At 41.0% G+C, this 23,698-nt stretch overlaps 1 protein-coding gene and 1 long non-coding RNA gene across 6 annotated transcripts in view; one reads left to right on the forward strand and one right to left on the reverse strand.

Annotated features, from left to right (window-relative positions):
• The window catches only part of HPSE2 (heparanase 2 (inactive)), a 632,120-nt gene that overhangs the window by 574,973 nt on the left and 33,449 nt on the right, over window positions 1–23,698 (forward strand). The gene's annotated exons all lie outside the window — the stretch shown is intronic.
• Window positions 1–23,698, reverse strand: part of LOC133094096 (uncharacterized) — a 111,580-nt gene that overhangs the window by 40,558 nt on the left and 47,324 nt on the right. Inside the window, exon 4 of one of the 3 annotated variants that reach the window (XR_009701360.1) lies at window positions 6,344–6,923. The exons of 1 other annotated variant lie outside the window; for it this stretch is intronic. This is a non-coding gene — a long non-coding RNA (uncharacterized LOC133094096). Of the gene's footprint in view, window positions 1–6,343; window positions 6,924–13,469; window positions 13,552–23,698 lie in introns of those variants that run through there. One more of the 3 variants, XR_009701362.1, reaches the window with a different exon arrangement.

Consider the following 23,698-nt stretch of genomic DNA (forward strand, 5'->3'; position numbering starts at 1 on the left):
AAAAGCATAAAGGTGTTTGCTGTGGGTATTCCACCAAGTTGAGCCCTTTCAATAAACCATTACGCTTGTACTCTTAATGTCTAATAGGGTGGGAAAAGGGGCATATGAAGTAAGCTTAGTAGATAGTATGCTAACTTTTTATCAAACATGCCAGAACTAATATACCCAAATGGAGCTCTCTTCAAAAGGAATCGCTTCAGAAGGCTCTGCAGTTCTTTTACTGATATTGCCGTTGCTCAAAGTATCTCTGAAACATCTCTTTACGAATTGCTTCCTGGGTTTATGGCACATTCTTTTGTACCTATCCATGGATAATCTTTATCCTGTAGTGGTGGGCTGGATTTTTTGAAATAGCTAAATGTTATTTGGAGCCAAGACTAATGACTAGAGTGGATAATTTAGCTGAGAAATTTCACTTGCAGTGAAAAAATTCCCAGGTTATGATTATGAAGTGGATTTCTTCCATGACTTTTACTGGCTGAAAAGAATTTAAGTATCCAAATGGTTGTGAGTCATGGCAGTGTTATTTGAAGCACCAAGTGACCAAGTTGGTGTCCAACGTTAAGAATCAGATTGTCCCCAATCTCTTGGTAGGACAAAACAGGTGGTAGTTTTCAGATCTTCAGAGCAGATGCCACCCATCCCTCAGTATGATGGTTTTTGTCAGTTCTTCTAATTGTGATATCCTGGAATTTAAAGCTTTGTGTCTGACCCTTATTTCTGTTACTTTTTAAACTATAAATTTCTTCTTGTCCTGAAAAGCTAAGTCATCTCACAGCCTCCTTTTCTTTAGACAAAACAACAAGCACAGTCGTTGGACACCAACGAAAAGTCTGGTTAATTGCTCTCTGAGGACTGAGTAAAACTGTTTCACATCATTAGAAAAAGATGAAAATGGTCATTTTGAAATTCAGAATGACTATTAATGACCAACAGAATCAGTATGTTCTCCATCTGCAGTTAAGGTCCCCATGAAAGGGTTTACACATTGGCTTTCATTGTTCTGTCCAATTTTGAAATTTCCAGAACCTACCAAAGTCTGCCGGACGGCTTTGTAACTCCCTCCATTCCTCAGAGTGAGCAGTATTCACTGAGCTATCCCAGACCTTCATGCTTTGCTTCAGGAGGTGCCTTTGCAATTCCTTTGCTGACCCTGTTGCTGGAGTGATCTGAGGAGTTCTCCCCATCTTGAATACCAATCAGAACCACCACTGAAAAATCAGACCCTAACTTCATCAAAGAGTTAACTGGTGCTTGGAACCATTCAGGTCTATTCAATATAAAAAACATATGTTTAAAATTGACATTTGGACCAATTTTTGCATTCATTAGATCCCAGATTTAGAAGAATTGCATGTGATTAACATTACGAAACATAAACACTGTGTTCCGGTGATTCAAAAGAAAGCCAGGAAATTTTGTATTACGGTGTTTTTATATCTTCAGAATGTCCTATTGTGACTCCCATAAATATCTCCCAAAATCTACCTTATTCTATAAAATTCTACTTTACACTGTTTGAGCCGCAAATTATAGTGATGCTTCTTGACATCACAGCAGCTTCATTTGCAGTCTAGCCCATTGGCTGAAGTCTTTGTTGCCCACTCTGCCTTTGAACGCATCCAGCTTTGTGGCAGTCACAACCAAATACCCACTGGAAAAGGGTACGAGCTGAGGTTTGCAGACTCATAAAACACTGAAATTAGAAGTGTTTAGAGATCATCCAGTCCCTACAACTGAGAATACTGAGGCTCCAAGAAGGGGCATATCTGGTCCTAGGTCTTCAGTGAACATCAAGATACCAAGGGATCAGAGTAAGTTCAGAGCGTCTGAAAAAATGGAAACAGACTCAGACCCATGAAGAGAAAGAACCAGATTAGCCCTTGTCCCTGAGAATCAATAAGGTCAGAAGCAATAAATGTCAAAATAGACAGACAAAGGGAAACTTTTCCAGGGTCTGCAGTCTGTTCTCTAAATACCAGAGAGAGAGAGGGCTATATTGTTCCACCCTCTGAAAGGTAAGATGATAGGCTAAAATCAGCTGATTAGACTTGGGAAGAATCTTTTGAAATCATCCTCTCCTGATCCTTTATTTTATCTTTATTACTTTAAAAAAATATGAAACTAAGGCCCCAGGAGGTTGCCTAATATCATAAAGATTATTAGTGGCGCACCTGGACTAAAAATCTATTACTTCAACTTCCAGTATAATCTTTCCATTATGCTACAAGACCTAATACTATTGAGTGCTTGTTATGTGCCAAGCTTTACCTAAAATGTTATTTTGGTAATATAAAATCTTCCTGACAACCTCTTGAGGGTAGGTACATTTATCATCTCCATTTTTTCAGATAAGTAAAGTTGGGCAAGGAGAGGTTAAGGTACATGTCCAGGATCACAAAGCAGAGGCAGGATCCAGACCCACGCTGACTCAAGACTCAGTAAACTTGCCATTCCATACTCCCTTTGGAGAAAGAGGCAGTTCAAGATTTCTGTGCTCATCATTGTGTTGTAAATTGTCCCTTAGGACCTGATGTACCTTCTCTGTTTTTTCTAACTTTGTACCTCATAAAAAGTTTGGGAGAAGTATTAAAGATATACTAGAGGCTGACAACATATCAGAAAGAGGAGAGTTTTCTTCCCCCAAACTCTCATATATCTGAAGAACTGCTCAGCCATAGAACTTAATTAGGTGCCTTCCATGTTGAAAAGGCAAACATTGCACATAGCATGTCTAGGAAGGGCCCTTAGGAAATCCAGATAGCATTCTGAATTAAAGATATGGAAAAAAAAAAAGTGGAAATTGGCCCTAGAAGGGCCAATTCACCTAAAAATACATTTGCTTGGCTCAAGTGTCAATAGAAAAAGAAAAGAAAAACAACTAATAGTTATTGAGTGCTTACACTTATTAATTCATTTAATTCTCACAACATCCCTATGAGTGTAGGTATTATTATGATATCCATTTATGGATGAGGAAACCTGCACAGAGCGATAAGGCAACTTACTAAGGGTTACATAATTGGGAATTAGATAATAGAGTGGAAGTTCAAAGTCACTAGAAGGCTTTCTGTGTTGCATTTTCAATTAAATATTCAGAAAAATAACTACTCCATTTCCTATGTCACGGGGTCTAAAGAAAGCCCACGTGTCTAGTAAGGCCATGTCTGAAATGTAGGTACATATTTGAAAATGAGATGTATAAGACTGATCTTGCTGTTCTACATTTGGAAAACTGGGCATCTTTCCCTAGGAAGACCCCCTTTGAGGTTTTAAGCTATGAATATTAGTCACGGGCTCTCTGCCCATTTTTAGCCTACATATGCTCTAAAGTTGCTAGGCCCAGAGTAAAACAGATCTCGGGGCAGCTACAAACTTAGGAAGCTTACAAATACCCCTGGAGGGCAGAGCTACAGTTGGAAAGATCTGATGCTTTTGTTGGCACCAAGTAAAACCTTGGAAATACACTGTTTCCCATCTTCTGTTCCCCAAAGCAGGCTCCTTGCTCCTCCCATACTCCTCCTGTGGCCAGCTGAAATGGCAACCTCTTTCTGAAGTCTTACTTATTTCTCCAGTTAGAAGCAATTGTTCCTACTTCCGCGCTCCTTGTTCTGCCACAGATTTGCATTTTAGCACTTGCTGCTTTTGATCTTCCGTGGTAACGACTTAGATGTCTGTTTCCTCCACTGGGGTATAAACTGTTTGAGGGTGGGGACCAGAACATCAGCATCACCTCGGAGCTTATTGGAAATGCAATTTCTTGGGCCCACCCCAGTCCTACTGAATCAGAACCTCTGGGGATGGGGCTCAGGAATCTGGGTTTTAGCAAGCCCTCCAGGTGATGCTTTATGCACCCTAAAATTTGAGAACCACTAGAGGATTTAAAGCCCTCCAAGTGGGGGATGGAACACACAAGTGAACCGAAGTAAGCTGGCTGGGCTTAGTACCTTTGAGTGGAAGAGACCACATACCTCACCCTGCCCCATCCCCACCTACATACACCCCTCCATTAGGTCTGTCTATAAATACAAATGAAGCAGCCAGAAGGAAACCAAAAGAAGCCAGTGTGCACTAATGTGGTCTGCAAGTTTTCAAATCAGACAAAGCCCTGGCAATTGGTGAGGATCGCGAAAATCTGTGCCAGAGGCATTAGGGCTGATTCTAATCGTCTAAGCAATTTACAACTAAAGGCAACTCCGTGTTATTACTGTTAGCAGAGGAACAACGGGAGTGTTACCTGGTTTGTGGTTTTTAAATCATAAAATGTTATAAAGAGGTTAAATTTGCTCTGGTAGAGTAGTCTTCCTGGCTGCCCAGATTGAACTTTTTAAAGCTCAGAGTCTTCTGTGATCCTCTAGTTCCCATCCAGTTAAGTGCAGACCACTTGCTCTGCATACAGGGTGCTCCCTGATCTGGTTACAAATCCACCTTTTCTAACTGTCACATAGAACACAGTTATTTGTAGCCACCTCGAGTTAATTTTTTGGAACAAGGCAGAGCAGGTGTCCATGAATGCAAGTGATTTCTTACACCTGTGTCCTTTACCCCAGTAGCTTCTAGCAAATGGGGACTAGTGCCCCTTGGAGCAGGAGCACAATACATGGCTAAGTTTTTGTTAATTAATATATGTTTATATTTTAATTTTAAGAAGTTTTTCAAATTATAAAAGTAACACATAATTATGGTAGGAAATTCAAGTTGTATGTGAGGACATAAATGATTCCTTTAAACAAACAGAAGTATCAGCTGTTAACAGTTTCTCATGTTGGTTTCAGAAACTTTGCATGCATATGCAGTAACATATTTATGTGTATCATAAACCTTTTTAAATACCATGTTCTGCAGTTTGCTTTTTTCACTTACTTTATCTTGGACAGCTTTCTACCTCTGCAAATAGTTCCACCTCTTAGTATTATAAAGATATGCCATCATTTATATAACTTTTCACTTTTTAAATGACATTTAAGTTGTTTACATTTTTGCTGTTATCACAATGCTATAACAAACATTCTTGTATTCATTAATTCATTTACTCAAATATTCATCAATATTATTGGTCTCTTTATGTGTAACATACTGTGGGAAGGACTAGGTATACATATCTGAATAATATTCCTTGCCTTATAGAGCTTACAATCTAGCAGCAGAAATATACAGACTAAGTGAAGATATAGATATATAATTACAAATTATGAGAAGGGCTATGAGAGAAATGAAGTGTGCTAATGTAGAGTTAGCTAGGAACACTTACCTGAACACAGAACCAGGGAAGGACTTTTTGAGAAGTTGACATTTAAATTGGGACCCAAAGATGGTAGAGCATTCCAGGCATAAGGAACACCATTTGCAAAGCCCTAGACGGAAAGAAACTTAGCATTTTCAAGGAATTGAAAACAGGCCAATGTGGCTAAAAGATGATGGATGAGAGAGAGTGGCATGAAATAACATTGGAAAGGTAGGGAGAGACCAATCGTAAAATATCTTGTAAGCCATGGTAAGAAGTTTGGGTTCTATCTGAAGAGTTAAGGGAAGCCAATGGAGAATTTTATTCAGGGGAGTAATGTGATCAGATATAGATACAGATATAAGTATAGATATAGGTGTATAAAAAACTACTCAGATACTCTGTGGAGAACAGATTGTAATGGGACAAGGGTGAAGCCAGGAAGGAACCTGTTTCAGCAGTATAGGCAAGATGGTGATGGATGGTTTGGGCCAGGCTAGTGGCAATAGAGATAGACATATTCAAAATATATTTAAAAGGCAGAATTGACACGAATAACAGGAATGGATGTGGGGATTGAAGAAGAGAAACCCGGACAATTCACTGCATGGGGAAGATAAGGGGAGAATCAGTTTGGGGGGAAGGCTGAATTGAGGGTCTATTTTGAGCATGTTAAGTCTGAGATGCTTGGGAGACATCCAAATGTAGCATTGAGTATGCAGATTAATCACAAGTCTGGAGCTCGAAGGAGATGTTTGGACTGAAGATATAAATTTGTCAGTGTATTTATAAAGCCAGGTGAAAGTATGAGGATTGACGACGCACAAGAGAAAGAACAAGAGAGATAGAGACTAACCTTCTTTAGGAAAAGCAGCACTTCTGACTTGTACAGGAAGAGTAGGGTACAGAGACAACCATGCATAGATTGGGTGCGGGAAGAAAAGAGCTCCCAAATCATGATTTCTTATATTGCTTAAAGCATAACGCAAGGTCATGGACTGAGAGGAAGGGAAGTGAGTAGAGAAGAGGATTTGAACAGAGAGGAAATGTACAAAATAGTCATCTCAGAGATTAGAAAAGCGAGCTTGATAAAGAAACTAGAGAAACATCAAAGGATTACTGGTGGCACCAAGAACACATCTGAGGTATGGAATCATATTTAAAGTGAAACCTGTCTGCCTGATTGTATGCTTTTCTTCAGCTACATTCAGCTGCTTGGGTACAAAAATGAAGAAGACAGGTGGTTAAGGATGTCTCTGTGTATTGCTGTAGGTCTGTAGTGAAAATACCTGGAAATAAAGTTACTTAATAAGGGTAGGTGTATTTTGAATGTTGATAGATATCACTATCAATCGATATATTTGCAGATTTAACTGGAATTTTTAAAATTTTATTTATTTTTGGCTGCATTGGGTCTTCATTGCTGTGCGCAGATTTTCTCTAGTTGCGGCGAGCGGGGGCTACTCTTAGTTGCGGTGCGCGGGCCTCTCATTGCGGTGGCTTCTCTTGTTGCAGAGCACGGACTCTAGGTGCACGGGTTTCAGCAGTTGTGGCTCGCGGGCTCTAGAGCACAGGTTCAGTAGTTGTAGTGCATGGGCTTAGTTGCTCCACGGCATGTGGGATCTTTCGGGACTAGGGCTCAAACCCGTGTCCCCTGAATTGGCAGGCGGATTCTTAACCACTGTGCCACCAGGGAAGCCTGGAATTTTAAGAAACAAAACAAAAACACTGTTTTCATCTCTGTCTCTTTCAACACAACAAAAACAAAAGCACTAACTGGATAGTAGTGTCATGAAGACCAATAACTCAGAAGTTTCAAAACAAAAAAGTTTAATATAATTTAAGGAGAAAAACAATTTACTTGCATAATTCATCTTGCGTGTATGAGTTTTTTGCTGCATGTTTGTTGGTTGAGTAAGGGTTTGGGGTATGTGTGTGTGTGTGTGTGTGTGTGTGTGTGTGTTTGAAAATGGAAGGTGACCTACCTCGCCCTGAACAGACCCAAAGACATCATGATTGAGCCCAGAGTGTACTGTAAGTGGTTCGCGGTTACTACCACTGATTTTTCACAGTGCCTTCCCATTGTGCATGTCTATGTCAAGAAAATAGAGTGGTTTGGCTAGATACGATTGGGATTTGCTGTGAGTGGGGTGGAGCTGTCAGATTTATATGGCTTTTTCTCTTAAAAATATATGGCCTTCCTTTTTCATTCCCAGTAACTGTAAAGCTCATTTGGAGCTGCTGCTTCCCAATCACTTGGCTCCGCATGTTCTAATGAATGCACAGCACAGTTCTCAGAGGGACTACGCTTCCGGCTGACACATCAGACCGGAAACTCAGAGTGGTTTGATCCCAAAATTCTTTCTGTGTATCCACAATTTCATAGGTCTCTCCTTTCACTTACCAGTCAGAGGTTATTGTAACTAATTGGGTGTCTGTCCTCCACTGGCTCTTAGGGTTTGATTTGCACACACTTAGCTCCACTGATGGAATCACCACGTGGCCTAGGGAATGAGCGTTGATCAAAGTACCATCCATCCTCTTGCTCTCCAACTTTTTTTTTTTAAATTCCAGCTCTGCCTCTGGAAATGCCCTCTAAAACTCACATCACATGTTTTTTGATAAAATGACATGACTCAGAGAATGTAAGCGTCTAGAATTATATCTCATAAAGCTCAGCTTTCAAAACTTAAGTGTGTTGAATTGAAGCCAGTCAAGTGAACTAAAAGCTGGCTGGGGGAAGACAAACACAGGAGAGTGATGAGTGACTCTGGGCTGAACAGAGGGATGCCTGCTGTGAGGCTGTCAGGGATGAGCAACCATTTAATTGTTATCTCTCTCATCATCATTCACAATCTAGAAGGCAGATGTTAAAGTCACCTTAATGAGAATGTAGGTGACACTAAATTTAGAGGCATTCTCCAAGGCATAGAAAATGTTGGTGGAAAGTACACAAAAGAAAAAAATGTTTTCTCCAAAGCTGCCAGTACTGTAATAGAAGGTTCAGAGGTTCAGAGATCATCCAACCATGCGTGATACCTACCTGTCCCACACATGAAGGTCCTCAGATAAGCAACTTGGGGGCTTACAAATATGGTTAATTTTACTGTCCAAGTACGTTCATCCACTCTTTGGCTGTGGACCATAGGATTCAGAGGTCCATGCTGGGCACTGCACTGGCCATGTGATAGGAGATGAGTTTAGTTATTCAACACATACTTATTGAGTACCAACCAGCCTTGTGCTAACACTGTGCTAGTTTCTGGGAATATAGCTCTGAAGGAAACAGACATGATCTCTTGCTCTCAAGAAGCTCAGAGTCTATCTAGGGAAGAGACATAATAAATAAGTAACCAGATAAATAAAATAACTACTACAGATTGTGAGAAATGCAATAAAGGTTTGGGGAAATCTGGTGAAGTGGCTATTTTGGATAAAGTGATAAACATAGGTCCCTTAAGAGGGACACTTAAGCAGAGACCTAAAGGATGGGAATGAGGTGGTTTCAAGAAGAGCTAGAGGAATCACTTTTGTGCTGGGGCCTTAGAAGGGAGCGGGTCCAGAGGATTCACAGAACAGAAAAGGAAGCTAGATGTAGTGAGGCAGGAGAAGAGTGACAGGATGTGGGACTGGAGAGCTAAGCGGGAGCCAGCTGGTAAAGAGCATGGAGATCACCATGAAGAGCTTGGATTTTAGTCTAAGAGCAGTGAGCAGCCACTGACGGGATTTAACGAGGAGCTGATATGATCCGATTTAAGTTTGAGGAGGATGACTTTAGCTGCTCTGTGGAGAATGGATTGTAAACAGTCAAGAGCAGAAGCAGAGAAGTCTAGATAGAAGGCTTTTGCAGACCAGATGGAAACTCTGATGACTCAGACTAGGGTAATGGCAATGAAGAGGGCAGAAGGGGACAGATGAGAGATGGAGTAGGAGGCAGAAATGAAAGGACATGTGGATGGACTGGATGGGAAGTAGTAAGGGTAAGAAAAGAACCATTTTTACATTCTACCTCCTTTTATGCAAACCCCCGGCTAGTATTATCCTAAATCACAACAATGCTGTACAAACCCCAACATGGGTTTGAACTCTCCTGAAAACATGTTTCCACCCCTCCCCAAGCAAGGGTAGACTGGCTGAAAATCTTTGCAAGGGACTTGAATTGATATTAGCACAGTTGGACACTGGTCCCTGTTCCAGGGTAGTAGGCCCCAGAAATTGATACCAGCTTCATCTCCCCCAACCCCAGTGAGCCCTGACCCTAATCTAGTCATGATCACACAAAGGCAGTCCTTCACCATCATTCACTTTTATGGTTGAGGTTTTCTCTCCAGGCCTCTACCCTGCATTTATTCCTACTTGAATTCCTAACCCACCCTTCTTCCCATTAGTGTCATCTGTAAACTTAATGATGACCATGTTCTGTATTTTAGCCTCCAGGTCCTTTAGAAACAATGTTCTCTGTATTTATTTTTGAAGTCATGAGCAGATGCCCATGCTGGATGAACACAGACACTGAAATCTGAACCAAGGAAATGGGATTTTGGAATGAGACTGGTTCCCCATGACTAGTGCTAAACTTTATACTATGGAGTTTAATTTAATATTGGAGTTAGTGTTGTAACCAAAATAAAACTTACATCAGAGTTGATCTGATACATCTAATAATGTGATTGTTACTATGCTACGAGAAATGATGTTTGTGTAAATGACTTACATACGTTTCTATTTCACAGTCACACCAAAGCTATAAAGCTGTAGTTTTCTTGTAAGAATTGTCAATTATTATCTCTATCACCCACGTGAACACAAACTCATAGTAAAAGACAATTTCCTTACTTCTAATCATTGTACTCACAGGGCTGAGGTTTCCCTTGCTGCACCCAGTCCTATCCTATACCTGCCCCCTACACTCCGGTCCTTAAGTAGCACACATAACTGATTCTACTCTAACCATACTAGAAGGATTGACATAGCAGAAACTCTAGCTTCTGTGGCTGTGGAGTTTTGCCTGAGGCAATTATAATATCCCAGTTCTGTGGCATGACTTAGGGGTATGTAATGTTGCAAAATTCCATTTTAGACAATGCATTCTTAGACAACTCTTCATGTAATTTTGCCTTACCATCGTGGGAGCATCTAACCTACAGGGTAGGTATTCTTACAGGAGAGTTACATCAAAAATTTTAAGTTGAAACATTCATAATGGATGTCAAAAGCTGCCAAATGCTACTTCTCTCATGCTGCCAAATTCCCAAATCCTTTTATGGAAGTAAAATATTGAAGGATTTTTCTGCCAGTCTTGCCCTTCTGAGCTCACATGCTCCCCAGCCCACCCTACTCCTAATGTTCCATTTCCTGTTCTTCTGAGATCTGGAGGCCACAGAGGTAGGTGTAGGTCACTACAGCAGCCCACAGGCCTGCTTTGCTTTCTCTGAAACTTGTGGGCTTCACCCGTCAAACCCAGTTTTCACCAGAGGAAGATCCTTCTATCTCCCTTAATTAGCAGCTGCTATCTTTTCTCCTCCTTCTATGGCTTTTCCTTTTATAGTCAAAAAGCCACTTTGGATCTCCCTTAGGCCTGTCTTCCCAGAAAGTAGTCCATCATTCTGTCTTGTGTTTTTGGACTCCCACCCTATTTTATAGTATCTGACTGTGAAATATACAAGAAGAAGGAGATATTACAATGCTGTAGCGTTGTTAAGAAAAGTGAGGACTGATCATCCCACCTACGTAATTTGCAGGACCCCATGCAAAATGAAAATGTGGGACCTCAACTTTTAAAAAGTGCTATTAAACGTACTAGAATGCAAAGCTTTTTTCCTTTCTGCCAGTCTCTCTCTTGACTATGGTATTTTTTATTTGCTATTTAATGTTGTTCTAAGTAAAGAAATAAAGTTTTAAATAATTAGCATGAATTTTGCCTTTCATCTTTTTATTGTGCACATGAGACTTAAAAGCTAATATAAGAGCATTTAGGTTGTGTGTGAATTATCAAAATTATACAATTTGTATTTCATAAGTTGTACATACATATGTATTTTGTTCTTACCAGAACAATGGAAACACTGCACAAAATTAACTCAACTGTTTTTTAGTTCACTTCGTGATGTGTGGACATTCTACCAATATTCCCTACCTTCAGATTTTTGATAAATAAGAAAGGACTGAAAGGAAAAGGAACTGTGAGTTGCCCTATCTTTCCCTTTACTTCTGCTTTCATTTTCAGCAAAAGTGATTGGCTAATACAGAGAAGTAATATGAGTAAGAAAGGATATGATAGGACTCTTTTCTGTTTCATAGAATGCTATTGCCTTCTCCCTGTGTTTGAAACGAGTTCTGGTGTGAACAGAAAGTGTGGCTTCTTGAGGCTGTCAGCCCCTCTGCTCCCCACTTTCACACACTCACGTTGCACTCCCACGTGTCATGGATACACCAGAATTCTGTGCTGTGGTACATCACAAACACTGTATATTAACTGGATAGCAAAGAACTATAGACACATATATTGGGTATATCTCCTCTGCTCACATGCATGCTCCCTTGTCTCATTAGACTTCATTTACAAAACAGGAGTTGAAAGACAAAATTATTAAGAATTTCAAGACAGCAACAGTAGAGCATTAAGCCAAATGCAGGGCTTTTCTGAGCACAGGGCCCTTCTGAGAATGGGGACAGACAGAGGGTTATAAGATTGGGTAGTTAGGAGAGCAGGTAGAACAGAACCTTGACTTTGCCAAAGGAAATGTCTTATTATGAAAATCCCCTAACCTATTGGACTTTATGCTCCAGTTTCTGTCAGGAACATCTGAAAATTTTGTTTATATCTTTGGTTGAGAAAGTAGAGAAGATAGGAGGGAACTCTGCCAATTTTTTCATTCCAGTTGACAAGGAAACTTCTCTGAGGTAAAAGTGAGAGACCAGGTATTGAACCTATTTGACACAGACTTTAATTCCTAATTATAAGGGAAATTTTAAATGCATTTTCAGTGTCCCACTTATACTTTTAAAAGACCTGTTGTCACTTAAAACTAAGAAATCGTTATCAGAGCAAAATTAGAATAAAATTTTCCATCCGGCTTCTTTTGTGTGGAGAATTTGATTTTGTGCAATTCAAGACTATGTCAGTGTGCTTTTGCAAATGTCAGAATTATCAAATTATGTAATGAGATTTATAATAATGTCTTCATTCAGGGTTCAATAAGCTGTTTTCCAGCTGGCAGTTTCCTGGAATTGGACTTTCTTTTGAACTTTGAAAATTGTGCACATTTCTAAGAGTCCATATTCTATTTCATACTGGGTTTCTGCGCCAAGGTTGCTGTTGTTTCCAGCTTCTCCATCAACTAATATTTCTTGGTGCAAAGTCTGTAAAGCCCTGTAAATGAAGCTCTTTGGGTTTGTAATGATTGCTTTCCAACATGTGAGGAAATATCAAAAGTAATTACTGAGTTGGTACTGTGGCTTCCCATTTGCACTTACTAAGAATTATAATATATATTGGCAAAGTACCTACTCCAAAGTGTTCCTGTCACTAACCCTCAATCACTCCCTGAATAGTAAGGATGAGGTAATGGCTGGAAATAAAAACCTCTTCCAATGGTTCTGTGCTGTGTCCAACCAGGAGGACGGCTTGTTGTCCCTGGTCAGAGGGCAGCACCCATCAAAAAAAAAAAATTAAGCCCCAATCCAGAAAAATTTTGCTATACGAATGACCACTTTGGTTAATCTTGTTTCTAGTGTATTTTCTGTTGGGAATGATCCAGGTTGGCAATATGGGTTTGCTAGTTAATTACCAGATCTTCTCTTCACTTGATGTTGACAAAAATGGTCACCATAATGAGAACTAGACTCAAGGCACAGGATAGATGCAGGTCTTCTGCCTTTTCTCTCTATTGCCTCTGTCTCCTCCTCTCGAGATTCCCTGATAGAGGTGGGCTTTTTTCCACAAGACCTACTTACTCCCATCCCAGAACTGCCTCAAAACCTCACACACTTCTTTGCTTTTCATAAAAAGGGAGCAAAGTACCTACCAGCTTCTATTATAGGAAATGAAGGGGAACAAAGATTCTCTGTCCTTCCCCAGCTTGATTCTTTATCTTTTTCACATGCCCTGGCTTTGGGGTAGTAAATATACTTTGGTGACTGCAAAGTTAACTATTCTTTTAAAATCACATAAAGTTTGATATCAATGAAAATATCCTAAAAGCCATTAGATATATAGTTTCGCCTTAAAGGATGGATCTTACCTTGCACCTTGAAGTCCACTTTACTGGGAGGCCTGGATCCACTTGAGATGGGCCTTGTAGAGCAGGGTCTGGACTCGAGACAACCTTAACGGACCCCACACAAACACAGACAGCGTATTGTATACTTAAAACAGTAAAATGTGAGGTTATTTGGGACAATTTCCTGAAAATCAGTTTTTAAATCTCTCTGTAGGTGATCCTAGGGTCTATAAGTTGTGGTGTTCATAGCAACTTAACTTCTGCCCAAGAGCAAGGGGAGAGGTAGAGAGACTAATCTAGTTATCTGCAGCCAGCATTTCTTTTCCTCAGGAAAGATCTTGACCTTAGAAATTCCTGAAGCATAGAAAACCCTTCTCCAGTGTTCAGAAAAAGTAAAGGGAGCTAGCCCCTTCTGCTAACCCCAGCTGAGTGTGGGGTGTATTTGTCCTGCAGAGGGTGGATTGATAGAACTGTGTTGGTCATGCTTTCCCACCAGTTACACATTGTAGCCATTTCAGGTTCAGCCATGTGTGCCAGATTGAATTAAATGCTTTTTTAAAAGTCTCCAAAGCAGGAAAACATCTTTCTCCGACTGGTATTTTTTTTTACATATTTGCTAATGAGTGTCTGCACAATAAAGATATGGTCTGTAGCTTGTTTTGCCAAGGAGAAATCCAATTTGGCTCTGGTGGATGTTGCTGCTAGTCAGATATAGTTTAATTCTTTAATTGAAGCAGCTTCAAAATAGCTTGTGGACAATGCAGTGTTCCACAGGCTTTCCTAGACCTGTCTGGGTGGAGACCACCTTCACTTTGTGGTTCTGAATCCCCTGAGCTTGTCAGAGTGTCTGTCAAGAAAATGTCTCCTCTGCAGCTGGTTGACCCTGCCGTTGGCCTGTTGGAGCTGTGGTTAAGTCTGTGGCTGACTTCACGGACTTTAATTCCCTCCTTGTCAGCCAGAAAGGTGCTAGCGTTCTGCCACCCTGGACAAAAGAGTGAGCCAGCCGCTCCCCACATGCTTCCAGGCATCTCTCCACTGGCTCAGCTTCTGTAGCCTGCCCAGAAGGCAGCCTGGTATTATGAAGCCTCTATGCTCTAAGTACCTTACGTGCACTTAACTTTCCTGATTTGTACAAATACTTTGGGGACAGAAAAGTTTGGTGTAAAAGAGGACAAGTTTGGGGGAAAGAAAAGATCTGCTCCAGGTCACGGGTGCTTGTGCCCCTCTGCCTACCAACACCCAAAGGATGAGTCAGTTAAGGAGAGAGAGATGGGACCTCAGAGTTTGCTCGAAATCTACTCAGAGACCTTACTGGCTTTGGCCAAGTAAACGCTAAGCTCTTCAAGGTGTGAAACTGTGTCTTAGTTATTTCTACTTGTCCGGTATATCACAGGTGCTCAGCAAATGTAGACTGATGATAATAATGATGATGATGATATCTAGACAAAAAACACATATCTACTACCTATTCATTCATTTCTAGTGAAGGCAGGACCTTGTCCCTGGCCTGATTCTCTAAGACTTTGGTGCACGCAAGTAATTGCCCCCAGCTTTTTCATAAAAGTGCCACTGTTCACTTGTAACCTGTATCTTTTTTGCCCACTTTTTCTTTCTATCTTGTTTCTGAGTTTTTCTCCGTATATACTTTATCCTCTGCTTGTTCTCTTTTGATTGGCTAGTTGTTTGAGTTATGTCTTATCTACCTTGGGCCATGCTTTCCCCATCATTCATCCTTTCTAGAATATATTCAGATACCATACATACAAGCACAGGCATTTATAGAAGATGATTATTAATAGTAATATCAGCTGATATTTCTCTGTGTCTGTTACTCACCAGGCACTGGGCCTTTGCATTCATTATGTTAATCCTCATAACATCTTCAGAGGTAGGCACAAGTGTTATCCTATTTTACAGATGACAATCCTGAGGCTTAGAGGGAGAGTAACTTGCCCAAGGTAGTAGTCACACCCAGGAAGTGCTGAAGTTGAACTAGAACCCAAGTCTGACTTCAGTTACTGCCACCCACGTTATAGGTCACAAAAATGATGTCAATGAGGTCTCCTGAGTGAAAACAAACCTCTGTACCAGTAGCCCCCTCACTCTGTGAGGACATTCTCCTTGACAAAGCCCTAGCCACTCAAGCCCAGTCTTCACTCACTGCCTCTCAACTTCTGACCAACTCCAGGTGAAAGCTGTAAGTCACACTCGAGAGCCTTCCTTGATTACCCCAGCATGACTTTGCCACCTGCCCTCATTGTGTTTTGAGAAGAGATGAAGGAATATTCTGGGGCACTAGACACTGGGATGGAAGCTTTCCCTTACTCTACTTCCTGAGTGATAAGCACCAAAAGAAAGAAAACATTCATGGGTAAGAACTGGTTCTACCTTCCAGGACTGGGCCAGGCACTTTCCCAGACCTCGTCTTATTTAAAGTTCATCATGATCAAGCAAGAAAGGTTTTCATGGTTGAGGAACTTGTGGCTTAAAGCAGTTGACTGACTTGCAGTGAACACAGATAAATGAAATTTAACTGGAATTCCAATCCAGGATGCCTGACTCCAAAGCTCATGCTTTTCTGCCTCTGCTAGGATCATACACAAGTGTCTGGAAACCCAAAGTAGTCCAGGGAGCCAACACCATTGCAAAAGCAAAGAGCATAATATAAGTTTTCCATGCTTGGAAATAGTTGACTGGGGTGAATGGAAGGAAAGTTCTTAAATGATTCTTAACAAGATCTTAGACGTTCTTACATATCACCATCGAACATAAAATGTTAGGTTTAATGGGATATTATTTACTTCCACTCCACATAAATAAACAAGTATGGGTGTGTCCACATGTATATTTATGAGATACCCTATGAAATGTGGGAGGGAGATGCACCAGTATTTTCTACTTTCCACACTCTAGGTCAGTGGTTTGCCAAACAAGGAGCCCCAGGGGAGATTTGGCAATGTCTGAACAAATTTTTGGTTATCACAACTAGAGGAAGGCTGTGGTACTGGCATCTAGTAATTGTAGGCTGGGGATGCTGCTAAATATTCTACAACGCACAGGACAACCTGCCGCAGCAGAGAATCATCAAGCCCAAGCTACCAAGAGTGCTGAGGCTGAAAGACCCTGCTCTACATTTTAAGATGAGGGAAATGGTACACTTTCTCCCAGGTTCCTGGCATTGTAGAGAAGGGCTTATTCCTAGCATATCCCCCCTGCATCCTGGGTAAAAAAGAACTGTGCCTGGAACCAGGAATCTGTTTAGGAAAAACTCACTGTTTTTTCCTTTACTCTCACACTACTGCCATACTCACAGCAATTCTGACACCGGCTGTGTGGATTTTTTTCTCATACCAACCAATTATCTGACACCAGCTGGGTGTCCTACGATTCAACGTAGTTCTGACACTGTCTACCTGGAGTGAGCGTCAGATCCCACAACTTAATGGCTCAGTCTCACAAGACTGCCCCCACTTCAGATGCCAGTTACAAGTCTCAGGTTGTCCCTGGTACTTTTGACCGACAACCTGGTATAAATCAGCATTCCTGTGACTTCCTCCTCAGGTTTGATAATTTGCTAGATCAGCTCACAAAACTCAGGGAAACACTTACTTAAGTTTATCAGTTTATTATATGATAAAGATACAGAAGAACAGCCAGTTGAAGAGATACATAGGATGAAGTCCAGAAGAGTTTTGTGCATAGGAACTTCTGTCCCTATGGAGTTGGGGTGCACCACCCTCCAGCACATGGATGTGTTTACCAACCCAGAAGCTCTCCAAACCTCATATTTTGGGGATTTTATGAAGGCTACATCATGTAGATATTATCAATTATTAACTCAATGTCTAGTTCCTCTCCCCTCTCCAGAGAATGGGGGAGTGGGGCTGAATGTTCCAAACTTCTAAATATGCTTGGTCTTTCTGGTGACCAGCCTCCATCCAGGAGCCCAATAAGAGTAGCCACATTAGAGCAAAAGATGCTCCTATCACCCAGGAAATTCAAGGGGTTTAGGAACTCTGTGTCAGGAACCAGGGTCAAAGAACTGAGGAACTGAGGGTAGATAATAATAATGTATAACATTACTTCAGAGACTCTCTCAATCAAGGAGAACCCAATGAATTTAGGAAATTTGACAATCCTAGTGAAATCAGATTACTTATCACTTACTTTTCTGTTTGCTGAATCCCAACTTAAATTGAGATTCTGGCAGCCTGATCCTTTTCTCTTCCCTGCAGTGCTCAATTGATTATCACATTTGTCCCAGGTTAGTTCTTCACATTTCAGGCCTATTCTGAGCCTGCTCGGGCTCTGCTCAGGTCTTCAAAGTGCAGCAAAGAGGGGTACAAGGCATCTTAGGGGGTAGTTCAGCAAGGAGTGTGCTTGCCTGTACCTGATTCAGCCAGTGACGTGTGGCCTCTATTTTACTAATTCAGAGCATTCAGAGGAGGCGAGAGGATGGGGCTGATTTTTATCTCCAGGCAGCACTAGCTCTGAATTTTTAAGGGCGCTTCAGACTGAATTCACTAATCAGTGAGATAAGGTGTTTCGCTGCGTACTGACATCTTACCCATTTGATCAGGCCAGTACTTTTAATTCTAGCAATACTTTTGAATCACAGATTCAGAGAACTGCAGTAGTGAAATTTATCTACAAAATTTTAGTATTTTCATTCATTAATTCAACAAACATTTATTAAGCACTGGTGCTGGGGCTATAATTCTGTCACCTCAGTACATTGCTTTATATCTATGTCTATGCCTCAGTATCCTCACCTGTAAAAAGAAAAATAACAGTGCTTCCTCATAGGATTTATTGGTGAATTCAGTGAGATAATACATGTGAAGCACATATTAAGCACTCAAGAAATGTTTGTTGACATTGTTGGAAGAAACATGGACCCTGATCTCACGGAAGTGTCTAGGGGAGAATACACTAGTACATAGGCAATTAACAAACACTGTGAAAACTGCTGAGGGGGTTACCTCAGTGTTCACAGGATCACATACAAGAGAAACCCTAACCTGGACATGGGGCTTCAGAGAGGTTTCTAAGAGGAAATTTCACTTAGGCCGAAACCCAAAGAATGAGAAGGAGTTGGCTAGGCAGGGCATGGGCGGAAGAAGTACCCTAGACAAAGGGAATGGTATTGCTAAAGGCCCAGAGGTGTGGGAGAATAGGCCTTTCAAGGAACTGGAAGAAGGAAAGCAATAGTACTCAGAGATAACTACTGTCTTCATTTAGGTGTATATCCTTCAAGTTTAATTGCACAGAGACACTTATTTCCCCTCAAAAATAAGATCACCCTATTTTAGAGTCTGTTCATTTTCTACACACTATAATGAACATCTTTTGACATCATTATATATGCTTCTAAAATAGAATTTCTAGTGACTGAAAACTATCCATAGTTGGATCCACCACAATTTGCTTATCCAGTAATTTATTTATTGAACATTTAATTGTTTTGAAGCTTTTTCCCCAGTAAAAATAATGCTGTGATGATCATGGAACCAATTAAGATTCTTTGGTCATAAGAAAAAAAGGGAGAGAAGGAATCTAGGGAACTTAAGCAGAGAAAAAATGGGGTTGTTGAAAAGCTGAAGCACCCAGCTTGGAAAGGATAGGATTCAGGGCAATGAAGAATCCAGGTGGCAGCACCAATGAACATTCAGTCCCCTCAAGTTGCCACTCCATAGAGTAAATCCAGTCCAGCCGCTCTTAATATGCTTGGCCATCCCATTCAGTTTCCAGATTCCCTGGAAAGAAAGTCCAACTGGCCTAATATGATCAGTTACTCTCCTCAAGGAAGATCAGGGAAACTTGATAAACAGTATGCAATCATGGCTGAACCATATCCTAAAAGAAAATCCAGATGCTGTAATCAAAAGGAGGAAGAATTGATATTAAGGCACAAAACCAACGACTACTACAACCATCTTACTGATAAATCTTTGCACATATCTATGATTATTTCTTTGGAATAAGTTACAAGAAGTGGAATTGTTAGGTCAAAGGGTATACAGCAATTTGAGGCTTTTGATGCATATTACCAGGTTATTCTCAAGAAGGATTACTTCTGGCAATTCATTCTTTTTTTTTCTTTTTTTTTATTGTGGTAAAATATATATAACATAAAATTTGCTGATTTAACCATTTTGAAGTATACAATTCAGTGGCATTAAGTACAGTCACAATGTCATGCAACCATCTCCCATGTCTATTCCCAAAATTTTTCATCACTCTGAACCCATTAAGCAATAACTCTCCATTCTCACCTTCCCCCCAGATTCTGGTAGCCTCTATTCTGCTTTCTGTATCATGAATTTACCTATTCTAGATATTTCGTATAAGTGGAACCATACAATATTTGTCCTTTTATGTCTTCACTTAGCATGTTTTCAAGGTTCATCCATGTTGTAGCATGTATCAGAACTTCATTCCTTTCTATGACTAAATAATATTCCATTATATGGATATACCACATTTTGTTTATCCATTCTTCTGTTGAAGAACACTTGGGTTGTTTCCACTTTTGGCTTTTGTGAATAATGTTGTAATGAACATTCACATACAAGTTTCTGTTTGAGTACCTGTTTTAAATACTTTGGGGTATATACCTGTATACCTAGGAATGGAATTGCTGTGTTAGGGTAATTCTGTGTTTAACTCTTTGAGGAACTGTCAAACTGTTTTCCACAGTGGCTATACCATTTGGCAAATCATTCTTGATACTAAACTCTGGGAAATGTTTCACTGATATGCTAAACTTCATGACTGGACTATTCAAGATAAGCAAGAATAGTTCAATTGCATTTTTTGCCAAAAGTAACTCTCATTAAAAGCATGTAGTTTGGCATTTTTATAGCAAACTTATCAGTTTTGCCCCTGCCATTTTGAACCCAGACAACATCACCTATCTTGTTTCATTGAACAGGTGAAGGCAGGCCTGTATAATTCTTTGTGGGAGCTTGTGATTTCCTTCACTTGCAGCATGCCTAGAATTCTGATTTCATATTCAGTGCTTCTGGTGCCCCTTGTATGATGACCTTCTGGGCTGCATTTCTAGGTTGGAGGCTTCCTGATTCTCCATTCCACTCAGTTCTCTGGTTTGGGCATCATCCCCACTGGATTGGGCTAGAAATTCCTCACTACTACTACTGTGCACCACGGAACCCCAGCTGAGCCAGTGCTTCCTCCCACCCTTACTCAGGTCTGGGATTGATGGGGCTGAGTACAGAAAAACTCCGTAATTTGTTTCAGAACACATTACCTGAAGTCCAGTTGTAGATAAGACTGGCTAAGAGAAGCAAGGGGCAGGGGACCAGACTGGGGGATATGGGTACCTTCAGGCCCTTCTAGTTCCAACTGTTTATTGAGCACCCTTATAGGTGTTCAGGTTCTAGGTGCTGTATTAGGCAGCTGTGAGAAAACACAGTCCTATCATCATTGAATTCATAGTCTAGAAAATAAGACACACGTGAATCAGAAAATCCTACTAATAAATGTGTAAATATAAACTGAATCAAAAGTGTCCTAAGAGAAAGAAATTGTTTTCTGAGGACACATAACAGAAATGTGGTCCAGGAAGACTTCCCTGGAAAAGTGACCCTAGAGTTAACATCTGAGCTAAGAGTTAACAAATTGTGTGTGTGTGTGCACCCACGCATGCTGGGGAAGGGTGTGCGGGATAGGAATGGGAGATAATTAGAGAAACAGGAAGGCCCTGTCCATGGTGGAAGGGATAAAAAAAAATCAATGTCCTTGAGGATAAAAGGCCAAGTAGAGAAAGGTGGTAAGGGACCAATTCATGGTAGAACCACTGGTTTTAGCCACTGTCTCTAGCCTGCAAGCAATGGGGAGCCATTTGGCAGTTGTAAGTAAGGTGGTCAAAAAATGGATTGGAGGGGATTTCATTCCCTCTAGAGAGGACAGCAGGGAAAACTGTAGCTTTTAGTATTATTTCCAAAGCTGCTTCAGTCACATGGAAACTTTCTAGATCTGCCCTGCAGCTCCCCCTCCGTGGAGGAAGTTGGAGCAGCAGGGTTCTTTCCCTTACACGTGAGCTCTGGCCCACCGCCACATCTAGAGCAAAACTCCATGGGGATGTTCCACTTCACTTGTTCTTGGCTCTCTAAGGTCAGCTATCTAGATAAAGAGTGGCTACTGGGGTAGCCTCGTGCCTACTAGAGCTATGTTTTTGTGACTTTGGAAGTCAGGCAAGAGGCTCCACGATGGAAAAATATTTGTCATTTGGCTGTCACACTTCAGTGCCTGTACACTTCCCAGAAACAGAAAATATTGAGATTAAACAAGTTTAGGCACCTGCAGCAACGCCTATCAGTGCTCAGGAAAACCAAGACCTTTGAACCTTGTGAAGTTATAATTTCACTATCATTCAGCCCTGAAAAACCTCCCATCAGTTTCAGGAGGTGAATCTTGATTTGATCATTCTTTCAATCAAATATTTACTGAGTACCAATATCTATGTTCACAGGCACCAGATATGCAAAAGTAAGCCCTGATCTCAAGGAGTTTCCTTCCAACCATCCTTAACCTTCCCAACACATGCACACGTGCACACACACACGTACACACACGAGTTATATTTATGTTTTCAGGGCAACTTAGAGCATAATTGTGTATATACTAGAATACAACTATTTTCATGAGGCTAAAACACATCTTTCAAGGAATAAAGAGAAGAAGAAGCAACGTTTATTAAATATTTCGATATATCAGGCACTAATAGATATTTCCAGGTATATTATCTCATTAAATCCCTATAAGGAAACTGAGTTTTATTTTATTTTATTTTAAACATTTTTTATTTCTTTAATGTTGTATCTATTTTATTTATTTATTTTTGGCTGCATTGGGTCTTCGTTGCTGCGTGCCGGCTTTCTCTAGTTGTGGCGAGCGGGGGCTACTCTTTTTTTTTTTAACATCTTTATTGGAGTATAATTGCTTTACAATGGTGTGTTAGTTTCTGCTTTATAACAAAGTGAATCAGCTATACATATACACATATCCCCATATCTCTTCCCTTTTGCGTCTCCCTCCCTCCCACCCTCCCTATTCCACCCCTCTAGGTGGTCACAAAGCGCTGAGCTGATCTCCCTGTGCTATGCAGCTGCTTCCCACTAGCTATCAGTTTTACATTTGGTAGTGTATATAGTCACGTACCACAATGCTCATTGCAGCTCTATTTACAATAGCCAGGACATGGAAGCAACCTCAGTGTCCATCGACAGATGAATGGATAAAGAAGGTGTGGTACATATATACAATGGAATATTACTCAGCCATAAAAAGAAACGAAATTGAGTTATTTGTAGCGGGGGCTACTCTTCGTTGCAGTGTTCTCATTGCGGTGGCTTCTCAGTGCAGGCTTCTCTCGTTGTGGAGCACAGGCTCTAGGTGCGCGGGCTTCAGTAGTTGTGGCACACGGGCGCAGTAGTTGTGGCTCACGGGCTCTAGAGCACAGGCTCAGTAGCTGTGGCACATGGGCTTAGATGCTCCGCGTCACGTGGGATCTTCCCGGACCAGGGCTCGAACCCGTGCCCCTTGCATTGGCAGGCAGATTCTCAACCACTGCGCCACCAGGGAAGCCACGGAAACTGAGATTTAGAGATAATAAATAACTTTCCAGGATGTGAATATATATCTTTCAACTCTAAGCAAATTAATTCTCCACTTTTGTTTCTCTGTGAAGCCTTCCCGGAATCCCTTGGTCATAAATAATTGTTTTGTCTTCTGAATTCCGTAAGTTCTACGAGTGGTTCCCACTTATGTGGTGTTTACTTTAGTCAGCCTCGTTTTACAGAGAATTGCTTACATGTATCTTGACCCCTAGGTTCCTTGAGGACAGGAAGATGTCCTGTTCATCTTAGTATCACTTGGGCTGAGCAGAATATCTGCATGCCACTAGTATGTGCTCAGAAAATGCTTGTAGAATGGAAGATGTATTCGCAGGCCTCACATGGGTGGTCAGAGCCTAAGGCCACAACCCAGCACCCCTTCCCACTCCTAGTTCTGTAGTGTATCACCAAGGGTCTCATGGTCATGCAGTGTGGACCACCCAGGCCACAAGCCCAAGCCCTGATCACATTTCCATCAGCAGCTGCCCCTTGCCACCTTTCCAGCCTAGTGGTGCACACTCCAAAGCTACAGTCCACTCCCAGGAAGCCAGACTCCAGGTTGAGGTCCACGCAGGTTCTGGCAACAAGACTCCTTCCCTGACCATACACCCCGC

This window comes from Eubalaena glacialis, chromosome 1 (genome assembly GCF_028564815.1).
Source record: "Eubalaena glacialis isolate mEubGla1 chromosome 1, mEubGla1.1.hap2.+ XY, whole genome shotgun sequence".
Classification (NCBI taxonomy): Eukaryota; Metazoa; Chordata; class Mammalia; order Artiodactyla; family Balaenidae; genus Eubalaena; species Eubalaena glacialis.